General features: G+C 41.9%; 1 protein-coding gene and 1 non-coding gene across 2 annotated transcripts in view; both read right to left on the bottom strand.

Annotated features, from left to right (window-relative positions):
* Positions 1-12,099, bottom strand: part of LOC126484829 (thrombospondin type-1 domain-containing protein 4-like) — a 141,800-nt gene that overhangs the window by 69,365 nt on the left and 60,336 nt on the right. The window lies entirely within an intron of this gene.
* Positions 11,180-11,255, bottom strand: Trnas-cga (transfer RNA serine (anticodon CGA)). Its single transcript has one exon. It is a non-coding gene; the product is annotated as a tRNA-Ser (tRNA).

Here is a 12,099-nt window from a genome sequence, read left to right as displayed (position 1 = left end):
TAAATTTTCGTATCAGTCGCAACCCTCGACATGCAGGTAATTAGGGGTGACACTCTACTAAAAGCTGCCATGAAGAGTAAAACTTGTAGAGGAACACGGAGATTATAATAAATACAACTCACAATTGAGGACATTTGGGTGTAACTGTTCTCTATGATTAAGAGAAAGGCATGTCGTGGCGGTTTCCGCAAGACGGGTCAGAAGAAGTATTGAAAAAAAAAAAAAAAAAAAAAAGAAAAGAAAAGACACTATGAAAGCGTCAAGACGCAATATGTCAATGTTGCACCATGTTTCGTAGTTGCTGGAGAACAGTACAGTGCTTCCAGTTACGATCAAGCCCACTTTCAGCTGCTTCTACTGGAATTTTATTGTGAGATAACCTCAAACACGATAAACAATATATTAATATGGTATCTATTCTTTCGGAGATTATATATATAGTTAAGGCTCACCGCCTATTTGACCATCTTCTTCTGTGTGGATGCACACTCAGTGCCCGAACTTTTACGGGAATCGGCGGTAAAGCCGTGAATAATATGATGGGCAGGGGCACTATGAATATAGTGCGGGCCAATAAGTTGCGAATGTGGGCCTCACGGGAGGCGTGCCAGAGATGAGTCCCTGCAGTCGCACTATCCACTTTGTCCTCGGTGGCTCAGATGGATAGAGCGTGTGCCATGTAAGCAGGAGATCCCGGGTCCGAGTCCTGGGCGGGGCACACGTTTTCAACTGTCCCCGTTGACTTACATTAACGCCTCTATGCAGCTACTTACCTTCAGGGGCCCTATAACCTGTCCATATTTCCGCACCAGTGCCTATTTCTTGATGATCTGTTTTCAGAGATCTGTTCAAATAAGTTAACTTTGAAAGGTGAAGACCGTATTTTGATCCTCGATGGTAAAAAATGTAAAAAACAAAAACAAGGACACTCGTCATGCTTGAAAGAGAGAACGCATAAATATTACGCTGAGGCTAGAATTTATGTGGGCGTTGGCTGGCACTCCGTCCCGAACAGGTGTGAAAGGGTGGTGGCGAAGTATTAATTTGTGGGACGAGACGAGCCAGCCGCTGACGTGGGCCGCAATTTCTCACGCGACCGGAAATAATGGGACGCCGCGAGCCATTAGGCGGTGAGCGATTCCCGGGCGCGCGAGCGCGCCCCGCCGCCGCTTCTTGTAAAGTAGTTCTCTAACTCAATTAGCGACGTGGAATGCATAATGCGTTTTGCTCACGGCTGCTGAATTAATGAAGTATAAAACGACTGGTGGGACGTGGAATGCGATGCATATTTTATGCGCTCTATGGTAGTTGGGCAACGCTAAAAACAACAGCGGTCTCCCACCTCGCACTTCTTCAACACTTTTTCCGCCGTGTTTCACGCTTGCTTGGAGACTAAGTTTAATTCGACCTGCATACCAGATTCTGTTTCGCAGCTGGCGGCGTCCTGGATAGTGTTTGCACCGATTGTGCTCTTCAGAAAGATTCCCGTCGATAATGATCAGACACTAAAAGAGCTACCTATACCATTTTTGTGGAAATAGCTATTCACAGCTGATTCACGATTTTGGAGAACAACCGAAATTCTGTTCCATATAAAAGAGATACAGTACTTCTGACAAGGCATTGTCAGGTCTTCATTAAATCTACTTTCTCATTCTCTTACCCAATGAGTCCTTTCAGAATTGCAGTATCTTAATATACTGTCCTAAATTCTACTCTTTCAGAAATAAATATTTCACAAACGAAACGAAAATGGCACGAAGGAAGAAAAACTACACACAACTCTTGCGATTGGCAGAGGAACCGTTACCACTTGGAGTGCTCCAATATTGACTTCGAAGAAAAAGTTAAGAAGGACCATATTTATCTATGGACTAAATAGTTTCTGTGATAGCACTCACCGAGTAGGGGTATCTATGGAGGGAAAATGCAACACTTCGCACGTAGCTAACACCAAGCCGGAACTGTCTCGTGACTTAGTGATTACGATGTTAACTGAAACTTCAGTATTAATCTTGATCACTTTGTGCCCTCAGCCAAATAATATACATGTATTTCAGATACAATATGTTTGTTTATGCGGAAATCTTCCGCAGTAGCTGTTAACATCTTTTACTATAAGTTACGCGTCTTAAGATGATTGCAGTCTAATTAAAAAGAATTACACCAGGCGCTTTTCGCTTCTATTTACAAAGCATCTTTTGTTGTTATTCTCTAAATTGGATACATATGTGTGTACATTTTTTGATTGTTTTAGGTTAAAAACAGTGTTTTCATTATAAAGTTGATCTGTAAGTTACTTACGGTGTTTCTTTACATAACCTGCTCCTTCCCCCCTTGCTAACAGTGCTTGGTGTCGAGCGGCTTCATTTCACATCTGCGCTTCGCAGTTTGTGGCATTCTGCAGTATTTCCTGCGTTGTACTATTTACAAGTGAATTTCATAAACTGTTTTTCGTTCTACACTGCCACAATGTTTAAGCCTGTTCGTTTGTTTTCGTTCACATTGTGAGTTTTGCCAACCTATGAAAGGATTTGGTGTGTGTGTGTGTGTGAGTGTGTGTGTGTTGGTGTTGGTGGCGGTGGGGGCGGGGGGGGGGGGGGGGAGGAAAGACAGGGATGAGGCTCTGGACAGTGATTATAGGACAGAATGTGTACTTGTGTACTTTTAATGTTATATTAAGTGGTCAGTCAGTTTAAAGAGTGTGTGGTTTTCCAAGTTGATCTGATCATTTATGAGTTGTTTCTTTTTTGTTACGGTCTTTTTTGGGTGTTGTAGTTTTCTTGTGAGGTGAGGAGGTGTTTTTTCTTGTTGTTTATCCTTATGATCTCCATGCCTGTGTCTCTGGTTGTAATTTTATGTTGGTGTTGGTGTACATGTTTTGCAAAAGTTGAATGATTTGTCCTACACTTGCGTGCTCTTACGTGTTCTTTGTATCTGGTGTCAAATGTCCTCCTGGTTTGACCTATGTATCTTTCATCACATCTATTGCATTTCAGTTGGTATAATCCTGATTTCTGATATAGATCAGTCTTTCCTATTGCTTTTGGGACGTATTTCTGAATTGAGTTGTTGGTTTGGTGTGCTATTTTTATGCCTTGTTGTTTGAAAATATTGGATATTCTCTATGTGTATTTGTGGTTGTATGCCATTGCGTACCGTCTTTTACTTTGTGTTTCTTCCACACTTTATGTTGTTCTTATTCTTGTATTTTGTTTATTTTTTGCGTGTGTTTTTGTCCTTGTATTGGTGAAGTTGGGTGTTTGTTCTTTTCTGTTTCTTGATTTTCTTATACAGCTTTGTTAGCAAGTTCTCTTTGCATCAATTGTTTGTGGCTATTTGTATTGTAGTACTCATTTCTTTTTTGTAATTGCTTGTATCTAATGGCACTGTGTTTAGTCTGTGGAGCATGTATCCAAGTGCTGTCTGCATTTGGGAACTGGGATATTGTGATTTCTCATGTATAATTGTGTCTGTTGCTGTCAGTTTTTGGTATATGACAAATGTGTGTTGGTTGTTTCTAATCTTTGTGGTGATGTCCAATAAATTTAACTGCCTATTTTGATCTTTCTCTATTGCAAAATGTATCTTACCATGAACAGAATTTATGTATGATCAATTTCATTGTTTGGTTCATCTATCGGACATAAGATGTCGTCCATATATCTAATCCAGTATAGGATGTTGTACCTGTTTGACACTATTTTGTTAGTTATAATCAGTTCTACATGGTTCATAAATATGTTTGCTATGGTTCCAGACACTGGAAATCCCATTGGTAATTCTTTACAAAGTGAAGCGGTGCCACGTTGCACTATTAGCTGCCATAATTTGCGATGGCATTCTTCGGCTGATTCGAAAGCGGGAGAGGACGTGTCCGAACTTATACAATAAGCAGTTAACGAATTCCACAATGAATATTCACTGCGCAGCAGTGTGCGCGCTGATATGGAACTTCCTGGCAGATTAAAACTGTGTGCGGGGGCGGGACTCAAACCCAGTCCTTCGTCTCTTAATTACCGAATTTCTTTCCAAAATCCTACCTATGGTTTGCGCAGCGTGTAATTTCAGGCACAGGAGCAATAAAACAGGGAATGTTTCTTATTACGAGTGCGTAATGTTGAAAACATTCTGTTACTATTTTGTACATCTGTCTTATACAACGACACAGAAGGAACTCGCACGTAATTAACTTTACGCGAATATTTGAATCTATTATTTTACCACAGATTCCATTAACGACAACTTACTGACGTAGAAATTGTTTATTACTATTACAAGAGAAAAGTTGTTTGTGACAAATGGTACTGGCTTCAGTTCTTCACTTTTTGAAGCAACATTTATGTGTGAAGCGCGAGAAAATGTGACAGTATTACAAAGCTGTACATAAAATTTTCGGTTTTCCAAGTCACCTTCAAAAAAGTAATGCACAGAGATGGCCACCTACAGGAAGATATGACAAAGAAATCTTTGCCAAACTCATTCGTATCCCATAGTAAGATAATATTTTTGTGTTCATGAGTGGTTATAAAGGTTTGACACAATTTCGTGGTGCTATGTATTGACCACGTTGTCAGAACGGATCAAAGCATTAACAGTTGAGTCCCTCGCTAGTTTCATCAATTTACATATTGTTCTGTATATTAACCTGTACTATATTTCATAGACCATGTCTTCTACTTGTATATGCTTCGCTACTGACCGTCTGAGTTATAGTACTCGTCTGAAAGCTACAGTTACTGTCGAGAGACGATGTATATAAGCTTTCAGTGTGCTTTACTCTCATTCTAGAAAGAATAGTCTTCAAAAACAGAATGCGTATCCTTCCCTGCAATTGAAACACAGGGCTCAGTCTACTATTACTTTGGAGAAAGCCTGCAGAAGTAATGGGTATCGACTAGTGGCTGAGGTAATCAAGCCTTTTGCTGTGAAATCTCAAAACTTTTAGGCTATTCACTGCGAATTTAAAGTTTCCCCATTCCAACTTAGACTATGGATACACTCTTGGAAGAGGAGCTGTCAAGTCACCATTAAAGGCTTTTTATCGAAGAACAGGACCTCTAGTTAGACTTACGTAACCACGGGGATTAATGTGGTCGATTTAGTGACAAAATAACTACTTACAACCCGTTAACAAGCAAATTTCCTGTGATATGATGACGAAATGAAGTCACAGTCCGATCAAAACACGCATGAGATAAACGGCAGATGTCTTGATTCTAGGCAAACAATACGTAGCAAAATTTGAGACGCTGTGGTGCGTCACACTGATTGTATTCAGTATTCCTATGTCAATAGGAGACAGCAATCATTCACACATTCATAATCATTTTTGCTTCTTTTATTTACTAACTGACACGTTCATGATTTCATGTTTAAGTAAATCACAACTGTGTATGCAGTATCGGCGTAAAGAAATGTGTAAAGAAGCGTTGAAGTAATAACATAATGTAGAATGTGCTCGTAAATGTCGGCGACCAGTTTTAGAATTTAGTAACTGTTCTGTTTTCATTATCCAATATTTTTTATGTTTTATTGGTTCAGTGCGATAGACATAAGGATCATAGAATTAGACATGCCAGTCACGAGAACCTCAGAATTTTTTTAAAAAAGATACATGTTATCACATGTAATGTTCACTGTAGATGCAAAAATGTCAAAATTAGTGTCGCACGAACGAAGCCTACAAAACAATAAGTAAAATTTTTGTATCATTCGATAAACTTCTGTCAGTGTTGTCGTGACCAATCTGTTAGCGATCTCACTACAAAGAATTTAAACGAAAATTAGCTATCATACTGGAAAAAGTAATCAGGTTTCCCAATAAAAATAGTGGAACACAGAAATGATTACAAAAAGTTGTAATTTGTTTAATGAAGGAATACCGAGTTTTAAAATTTTGTCTGGGGGCCAATAAAAGGAGTAAGAGAAAAAAGGGATAAAACGACAATATTTGAGTTAATGAGGGAGCAGCGCGAGTGTAAGCAAATCCGGAACATATTTTACAAAGTAATTAGCAGCGTTTCCATTGGTGTCACTTTTTTCGCTTATACACGCTGCAACATGAACTCATAATTCGCCAAACCAGTGAACTCGTTTTTAGCAGATGCTTTTTAAAGTTTACTCAAACTCATTAACTAACAAGTACCCTCTTTCATGGCTGTAGAACATCCACTTCTAGCTACAGCTGTCAACGATCTTTCATAACATTACTTTTCTCTCTGTCTTCAGATACCTGTCTAGGTACATAAAGAGAATCACGTGCATTCATGTAGCCATATATAATGTGTGCTCTGAGATACGCATTTGGACAACGGTGAAATGCTAGTAAGTCGTTCTTCATGCTACTAGAAGACTCCAAACAACTGTAGAAGCGCTGAACCGATTTAGCCGGCCAGAGTGGCCGAGCGGTTCTAGGCGCTTCAGTCTGGAATCACGCGACCGCTACGGTCGCAGGTTCGAATTCTGCCTCGGGCGTGGATGTGTGTGATGTCCTTAGGTTAGTTAGGTTTCATTAGTTCTAAGTTCTAGGGGACTGATGACCTCAGAATTTAAGTCCCATAGTGCTCAGTGCCATTCGGACCATTTTTTTGAACCGATTTACCCTGAAAACAAAAAAAAAAAAAAAAACCAGTTCCAATTTTGGCCACCAGCGGCAAGTCCGGCGCTGTGAATGCAAGAGAGACGTGTAGAAATGTCCCGATATGTAATGGACGAGCAAGTGAGAAAAGCATAATGTTGATTTTATAATAAACCGCCGCTTCCACAATTTGTTCATTATGAACACTGGAGTCGTCGACGAGGTATTGTGCCCGTAAAATGACTTGTTTAACACTTGCTTGCAGCAGTTCCAGTGGATTGAGAGCAACGTTTTCCTATACATTGGCTTTCAGTTCAGGAAGAAGGCAAACGTGTTCCTGGTAAACGTAGTCTCTTAGATATCCCCAGGTTCAAAAGTCAGATAGATTCAGATCTCGCAGGCCATGCATGTGTCTGGTAACCTCTGGAGTTAACACGTTTGTGGAGGGCTGCGTTAACCCAATATTTCACAGGGTGTACGACATAAGGCGTTGCCCTATCTGTCTGCCGGCGTGGCCGGGCGTTTTAGGCGCTACAGTCTGGAACCGCGCGACCGCTACGGTCGCAGGTTCGAATCCTGCCTCGGGCATGGATGTGTGTGATGTCCCTAGGTTAGTTAGGTTTAAGTAGGCCTAGTTCTAAGTTCTAGGGGACTGATGACCTCAGAAGTTAAGTCCCATAGTGCTCAGAGCCATTTGAACCATTTTTGTTGCCTCATCTTGCAAAATAACAGTGGTTTCCACACAGCTGCGCACTTCCAAAGCAGGAATCACATGCTATACAAAGAAGTCTCAATAACGTGTAGGTGTCACGGGGCACCGTCTGTCGGACCCATTGTCTTCAAAGAAGAACAGACCGAGAATAAAGGTGTTAGCGAATCCACACCACACAGTCACACACGGCGAGGGGAATGGCTCTTCGTGTACAACATACTCTTTAACGGTACACCAAGTTCGGCAGTTCTGTGTATTCACTGTACACTATAGCCTGAAATGTGCCCTGTCACTCCGTACATTATTGCCCGGCCAGATGTCATCAACTCTCACCTGGGCCAAATACCGAAGACTAAGTTCAGAACGTTTCTGCGGATAATGAAGTTTAGTTGCTGCACCATCTGGATCTTCTGTACGTACCAGTGTGAAATAATTTCCGTACTGTAACTCTTCAGGCTTTCCCGGCGATCTAATGACATCTTGGGTTGTCGGGTGTTCTGCCGGATATCAGCGTCGTACTTGCACGATATTTCGGTCACGTAGCTCGTGGCCTTCATCAGGTGCGACCTGAGACTGTCTCAGGTCGCACCTGATGAAGGCCACGAGCTACGTGACCGAAATATCGTGCAAGTACGACGCTGATATCCGGCAGAACACCCGACAACTCAAGATGTCAATTTCCGTACTGTTGGCCATGGGATGGACAAATGTCGTGACACTCCACGAGTGCTAGCACAGCCGCGCTGGCTGGTCCCGGCGGAGGTTCGAGTCCTGCCTCGGACATGGGTGTGTGTGTGTCTGTCCTTAGGATAATTTAGGTTAAATAGTGTGTAAGCTTAGGGACTGATGACCTTAGCAGTTAAGTCCCATAAGACTTCACACACATTTCAACATTTGAGTACTAGCACTATTGAGAGCACGCGCTGTGCTGTCAGTTACGGCAATGGCAACCTCGTCAGTAGTTTTCATCGCGATGGGACGCTATCCTCTTCCAGGTGCCACAAGTGTGCCGCGGCGGCTACAGTTCATTTTATCTCTGTCGTCCCGGTACGTTCTTTCACTGGCGCCCTACACGCGGCGCGAATTCAACTTGCAGTTTTCGTAAATGATCGCTGGATCAGAGAACCTAAAATTTGCCGGCAGTGGGCTGTGTGGTGAGAACGGGCTGCAGGGGTGGAGCGTAAGGGATTCCGCGTGGTTTTCGCGCACAACGGTTCCTTCTGCAGTTAGTTCTCCTCTGGGTAGTGGCAATCACACTGAACTTTCGACGGTATCCTCCTACGGCATTGGTGGATATTTTCAGGGGAAATTAGAGAATGTCCCTGTGTTGGCGATTAAGTGTACCACTGAGACTTTTACTTGTCGATTACGGAGGTCATAAGCCGCGCAGGATGTAACGTAGCATTACGAGTTGTCACCTTGCATTGAAAGCGTAGCTTGCCGTGGAGCCGGGAGGAGAGCTATGTAGGTTCTCACACTGGCACAGCTGACGCTGGATACTGGGCCGAGCAATACGTTACATATACTCTCTAAGAATCTGAATAAGTGCTATTAAACATTAATCGATCTTTTCCGTACTTAATGTACCAAATTCTATGGGTACACGATCATACCGTTAAAATTTCAAATCAAAACTTCAGTACTTTCGAAAATTTAAATTTTTACTTAAAACATATAATAACCGTGATGACGTTGTCAAACTGAGTTAGGGACTGTAACACATTCAACTATAGTATCAAGTGAAACTACAACCAAGAGGATCGGTTCATATAATCTACTTTTATAGAATTGTATAGAATTTTATAGAATTGTCATTACCACAGATGTCAGACATTTAAAAGTACTTTGGAAAATTATTATTTCATCGTGTTTTTGCATGTATGATTGTTTTGGACAAACTGAGAGAATGAATGAAGGACGTACGTAAAGTGAGAATGTGATATTTTATTTACACTATGTAAATGTATGATAGTTGTTGTGCAATAGGGGAATTTGTGACGTATGTCTGCGTGAGGTTGATTTTGTAAAAGGTATCCGGAAGGGGCGTTGAGTATTAAATTTATTAGTAATTTATTTTTTTGGAAAGGTCTCGTATTTAGTTTTCATCTAATTTTATTTAGTTTCGGAATTACGAGATTTCTAGTCCAAATTACTTGTGGTAATCTGATTGGCTGACATTAGAAATACTGCGAGTATACTAGTACTGAACATAATCTGATTTGTCGCTTAACATACTAGCCAATAGGAATTCAGCATTTCCCGCGCGCCTGAGTAGGGATTTGTGCCGCAGATCTAAGAGTCGAGATATTCGCTCGGGAGTTGGTTATGTTAAACCGCGCTGATCAAATTTGTAATAAAATGAAGAAATTCGCACGTTTGTTTGGTTCTCGTGTCGCTGACGAAAAGCGACAATAGCACTGAATATTTCGAAGTTTGAGCTTTGTGAGTGGTTTATTTTAGGAGATATTCGCTTGTGAACATTTCATTCGTCCATGAACTCCGCGTGGCATGTTTCTTGCAGATTACTAGACATTATGGCGAGCACTTCTTTACAAGAAGCCTACAGAACGACTGCATGTGTTAACTCGTAAAGTAGTCGCGGATCAGAGTCAGTTTAGGACGTTCAGAATATCTGGCCGGACTAAATATCTTCTGGCTGCTTCCAGGTGTTGAGCTTGCAACAATGACTGTCGGAAAAATTGTATAATTGATGCTCGGATATTTAATACGGCATTGATAGTCATTTTCCGCGTTTTAAAGACAGCAAACCAACTTAAAGGAAATGCTAGACATTTTAACAAACGAGTCATTAAAGAACACCGAACGCTTGGTAGTGTAACTGACTTTCAGCTACTGCCCTTAGTCCTTTCGTGGAAGATATTTAGTCAATTTTCGTCAACGCTGCTTTTGTCGGCTGAACCATTATCTACCATCGCAGTGTGAAGAGACAGACAATCTGAAATCTAACCAGATAGGTTGACTGATTGTTTAAAAGATAGTAGGAGCACAGCCCGGCCCAACGCAAGCACTTTAAAATTCAATGGTTTGCTAATGAAACTAATCTTTCGCCTTGTGTGTATGGTTACTTACTGTTTGAGCTTTAGTGTTTATTCGAGTTCTTTACTCAGTTTCATTAAGTTGGCCATAAGCTGTGTAGCACTTTCAAATTCAGTGATTCACTTGTGAAACTTAACTGTCGCCCCATGTATGTGGCAGTTTGTTGTTAGAGCTTTAGCGTTTAAAGAAACTCTTTACTCAGTTTTTTTAACTTGGTCATGAGCAGTGCGGCATAATTCTTCGTGGCAGAGTTGGAGATTTTTTTACGTTATGTAAGCTCTGTAATTTTACCTTTCTGTTAATTTAAGGGGAATCCCCTGTATTAACATGGGTGTTTTGTAACTAGTTTCTAGATGGCTATCAAGCCAGAGGACTGATTCAAGGAAACACTGTTTGTAACGTGTAGTCACTAAGTATTTACTTGGAGGGTTGATGATGACGATGATGATTTTGGTTTGTGGGGCGCTCCACGGCGTGGTTATCAGCGCCTGTACAAATAACCATTTTTTACTGCCGACTTTCGCCACTTTTCTGAATGATGGCGTAGAAAATGCCCGACCTGCACAGGAATCAGAACCCGGGACCCCATGATTCTGAGGCAGTAACGCTAACTACCAGACTACGAGCTGCGGACTCCCTTAGAGGGGTAAGCTTAATCATGTATTTGTTCTATCTATTTGATGGTTCAAATGGTTCTAAGCACTATGGAACTTAACATCTGAAGTCATCAAAAATGGCTCTGAGCACTATGGGACTTAACATCTGAGGTCATCAGTTCCTAGAACTTAGAACTACTTAAACCTATGAAACTTCCTGGCGGATTAAAACTGTGTGCCGACCGAGACTCGAACTCGGGACCTTTGCCTTTCGCGGGCAAGTGCTCTACCAACTGAGCTACCGAAGCACGACTCACGCCCGGTACTCACAGCTGTACTTCTGCCAGTACTTCGTCTCCTACCTTCCAAACTTTACAGAAGCTTTGAGTACCGGGCGTGAGTCGTGTTTCGGTAGCTCAGTTGGTAGAGCACTTGCCCGCGAAAGGCAAAGGTCCCGAGTTCGAGTCTCGGTCGGGCACACAGTTTTAATCTGCCAGTAAGTTTCATATCAGCGCACACTCCGCTGAAGAGTGAAAATCTCATCCTGGAAACATTCTCCAAGCTGTGGTTAAGCCATGTCTCCGCAATATCCTTTCTTTCAGGAGTGCTAGTTCTGCAAGGTTCGCAGGAGAGCTTCTGTAAAGTTTGGAAGGTAGGAGACGAGGTACTGGCAGAAGTACAGCTGTGAGTACCGGGCGTGAGTCGTGCTTCGGTAGCTCAGTTGGTGGAGCACTTTCCCGCGAAAGGCAAAGGTCCCGAGTTCGAGTCTCGGTCGGGCACACAGTTTTAATCTGCCAGGAAGTTTCATATCAGCGCACACTCCGCTACAGAGTGAAAATCTCATTCTACTTAAACCTAACTAACCAAAGGGCATCACACACATCCATGCCCGAGGCAGGATTCGAACCTGCGACCGTAGCACCAGCGCGGTTCCGGACTGAAGCGCCTAAGGCCGCTCAGCCACAGCTGCCGGCTATCTGTATGATTCAAGTAGACATCTGGCCGTGCAATTTCGGTGTAAAGTTTGCCTGAATTCTTTGGGGTGACGTTAATTTTGTATTTTTATACTCCCTTACCAGTGATTTTAGATCCATTTCCTTGAGGCAGTTTTTTGTGAATAATATTTGCTGCGTATTTTAAGGTGGATTTTTTGG

Source organism: Schistocerca serialis, chromosome 6, assembly GCF_023864345.2.
Source record: "Schistocerca serialis cubense isolate TAMUIC-IGC-003099 chromosome 6, iqSchSeri2.2, whole genome shotgun sequence".
NCBI lineage: Eukaryota > Metazoa > Arthropoda > Insecta > Orthoptera > Acrididae > Schistocerca > Schistocerca serialis.
Note: the sequence above shows the minus strand (reverse complement) of the source record. Positions and strands in the feature narration are given on the sequence as shown.